A 3,780-nucleotide genomic window follows, 5' to 3' on the forward strand; every position below is an offset into this window, starting at 1 on the left:
AAAAAAGTCAGCTGATGAAAAACGAAATATCAATATTTTTTCTAAAACAGTCTAGTTTGGAGGACTCAGCCTTCCATGAGAACCAAAATGGACCTGTTCATTCCCAATCCTCAGGGTTATCCTCAGAATAGCTCACCTGAGGGAAAGTTTGAGATCACAGTCAGACCCACTTGCCCAGGACACTATCTCTGCTGGGCTGAGTGGAGAGCGGAAATGAAAGAGACACCAAATCCCCTGATGCTTGGGACTTTTAATAGAATATCTCCCTTCAATTGAGGAGATTGAAATAATGACTGTCACCAGTCAAGTAGGTCACCAGTAGGAGTAAGACTAGGTCCGAAGGCTAGGAGTACACAGGGACCTGGAATCAGAAGAGGAGTTTCCCCCTAATAAATAATAGCTACCATGTATTGAGTGCTCACAAGTGCCAGGTACTGATCTTGCTTTACCTGGTTTGACTCATTTAATCCTCACAACAAGCCTTGAGGGTAACTACCATTGTTATCACCATTTCACAGACAAAGAAATTGAGGCATAGAAGAGTAAATAAGTGGATAAAAGAAAAGAAAATCATGTCAAGTAGCAGGCTCACCAGGAGGTGAATGACCTTATGTCATTCACAGAATTTCATGAGAAAGTCCGTGAGAAAGATGGAAGAATTTCCTTCTATATTTAGTATTTTTGCTTCCATTACATCTGGAACTCTATAGGAAAATACCAACATGGTATTGCTAGTGAACTGGGTTGACCTTGATGGGGTATGATGAGAGGGACAGGAGGAATGCCCCTCTCTCTCCAAAATGTTTCTCTCTTAGTCTGATGTGGAACCTGCATGAAATCTCCACTGCTTCCTCTCCTTGGGTTAATGCATCCATGGCCAGCTCTAAGATAAATATTATTAAGGCAAGGTAACAGTAGTTTTAATGAGTCTTTCTCTCCTTGCCACACATTAATTTGGAGGTGGGTTTAGTTCAAGGAACAAAGACCTGAGGAAATGAGACAGCATAGGAGAAGGTTAGAAGAAAGAGAAGAGGGTATGGCTTGATGTGAAGGGCTCACAGATATCCAGGAAGTAGTGTGAACTGGGTATGAGCACAAAACAGGGACTTGGAGTTTCTCCTTCCCTCCTCCACTTTCTTTGCTCTGATTATATTTGGGGGGATTTTCTTATACAATCCTTGTCATTTTCAGGAAGGTCATCATTGCCTCTCTCTCTAGCACAACCGAAACATTCATCTACCCTGAAAGTCTTCAGCTGTCCACCCCCACCCAGTCTCCCTCAGGGTCTATGAAGTCAGAAATGATAGAAATAACTTCAGTTCTATGCTCTCTCTGCTCCCCCACCTGAAAGACCAGTGAGAAAAAACAGGAAAACATAATAATGGAGTTCTAGAACCTTATCCCCTTCACCTCATTAGAGAGAGAGATTGTGTGGTGATGCCCTGAAAAGAAAACCAGAAAAGAGGACCAGGTCCCAGGCCCTAAGATGTTGCTCTCTAGGTATGTGATCTCAGACGATTTCTTCATCCTTTCAGGGCCTCAGTTTCTTATATGAAGGAGGGGTTGCTTGAATGTTCTTTGAGTACGCTTCCAGCCTCAACATCGTATGAATACACGGAAAATTCCAAGCATTTCTCAAAGGCTAACATATGCACAGTTAGAAAACAGACAAAAAGTAATGTTATCATGACTAGTCTTTCATTCAGCAAACATTGTTGAAAGCCTTTCTTGTTCCAGGAAAAGGAGGAGGCCACAGCACATAGAAAAATAAATCATTGTAGTAACTAAAACTGTAATCTCCAGAACCTCTTAGTGATGTTAAAATCAAGTCCCCACAAAGTTAAACTGTTGTATACAAAGCTTATTCTATAAGAAAAAAAAAAAAAAAGACAAAGAAGAAAAAAGAGGAGGAAAAGAAAAAAAAAGCTAGCATAACTAATCTGAAGCAGAGCTGCCTAGTGGTGGCTCATAAATGTTTGATAAACAAAGGACTTGGTACTGTGCTAGAGATGATTTGTGGTGGAAAGGAAAGCATATGGGTTTTGGATTCGGTTCAATCTGAGTTCAATCCCAAGTCTATGAGATCTTGAACAAGTCATTTAACCTTCTAGGATCTGTTTGCTCATGTGGAATATGGGAGAACTATAAGAATGCAAATTCCACAGGGTAATGATGAAGACTGAATGAGAAAAAGCATGGAAGACATTCAGCAGCAGCTGCCTGGTGTGTCTCATGTCCTTCTCTTTGCTCTGTCCAGTTAAAAGTATACAGATCTAACCTTAAGTCATAAAGTGTTTAAAGTTCACTTTTCACAGCCTTTCCTTTTCCTTCTTTTCTTTTCCCTCTTGGAGGCAACACTTTCTCTCAGGGAACATCTCCGTTAGTCATTAACCAATTAAACTAAAATTCATTTATACCCAAATGTTACCTGAAGCAGCTTTTCAATTACTTTGTCTCTAACTACAGAACATATGTCAAAGAAAATTTAGATATGAGCAAACAGATGAATGGAGATCAGGCTGGTTCAGACATCCCTTGAAATGAAGCAACCCCCTCAGCTGCCTCAGAAGAGGACCTTCCTTCAGACACTTCAGCAGTGGGAGCAAGGACTAAACGTGACGGTACCCAAACTCCCCTGTTTCTTACCAATGCCAGGCTGAAAACCGGAATCTCACTCTCATTTGCTGCAAGAGGCTGTTTTTAAAAAAATAAAATGACAGGGAGAATGCATGTTCTTACGGTGGAGAAGTCCATTCATTCCAATGTCATGCTCAAATTTACGTATCGTAACCACTTCCTATGCCCCAAGATGTCAAGACATAAAATGAATGTTTTCTGAGATAAATTTGTTTTGTTAATACTTCATGATTTTTTTAATGCCCAAAACTTCCTCAGAGCTCTTATTCAAGAAAACATCCCTATGGATCCTAATTCTAATTATGAAGTTCCCAAAAATACATGTGCTAGAATTACACTTATCATTAATAGAGGCAGTTAAAGTCGATATGAAAATTTAGGTTCTAAGCCAGATAAACAGAGCCTTACATCCCACTAGTTATTATTTGCCCACTCTCTGTTTTGGTAAGACCTTGGGAAAGTTACTGTCCCTCTTTAAGCCTTAGTTTTCTTATGTGGGAAATGGTAACGATAATTGTATTTACGTAGTAAATTGCTTAGCCTAGTATTCCCAGGATATATGAGCTATGATCATCACAGTACATATGAGCTATGATCATCACCCAAAACATATAGGTATGAACATGAAATCTTACTAGTTCAGTCTTGGGAATGGGAGAGGCATCAGTCTGAATTTAATGTTTAATAAGATGTTTAACTGCAAAATAACTTTAAATAATTTTAACAAAAAGCACATAGAAGAGTTTCACACTCTCTATCACCTGGTAAAGAGCATGCCCATTCTGTTAAGCAATAGATAAGATGTAATCGTGTAAACAATATGTGCAATGATGCCATGGTGGGCAATTTGGCTTGAGGGAAGCACAATAAAATGAACCAGTAGGTCAATGGTTCAGTCCAATCCAGTAGTTGTTATCAAAATTTCCAGATAGGCCATTTTTTAGCCTGATTATTTTCATAAAAAGTACAATTTGTCAATTTGATCCATTTATTCTTCCATTCAATAAAAAGCAATTGCTGATATCAGTGAAGAGTGCTGGGAACACAGAGATGAATAATATTTAGCATGCCCTCCAAAAGCTTACCAACATCTACTACAAAGCAATAATCCTGCAAGTAGTCTAAGTAATCCCATGTTTCCAT

The 3,780-nt window shown here is 39.2% G+C and overlaps 1 long non-coding RNA gene across 1 annotated transcript; it reads left to right on the forward strand.

Moving 5' to 3' along the window:
• Positions 1-1,426: 1,426 nt before the first annotated feature.
• Positions 1,427-2,730, forward strand: LOC131277899 (uncharacterized). Its single transcript, XR_009184948.1, has 3 exons — positions 1,427-1,500; positions 2,112-2,223; positions 2,467-2,730. It is a non-coding gene; the product is annotated as an uncharacterized lncRNA (long non-coding RNA).
• The last annotated feature ends 1,050 nt before the right edge of the window (positions 2,731-3,780 follow it).

This window comes from Dasypus novemcinctus, chromosome 1 (assembly GCF_030445035.2).
Source record: "Dasypus novemcinctus isolate mDasNov1 chromosome 1, mDasNov1.1.hap2, whole genome shotgun sequence".
NCBI lineage: Eukaryota > Metazoa > Chordata > Mammalia > Cingulata > Dasypodidae > Dasypus > Dasypus novemcinctus.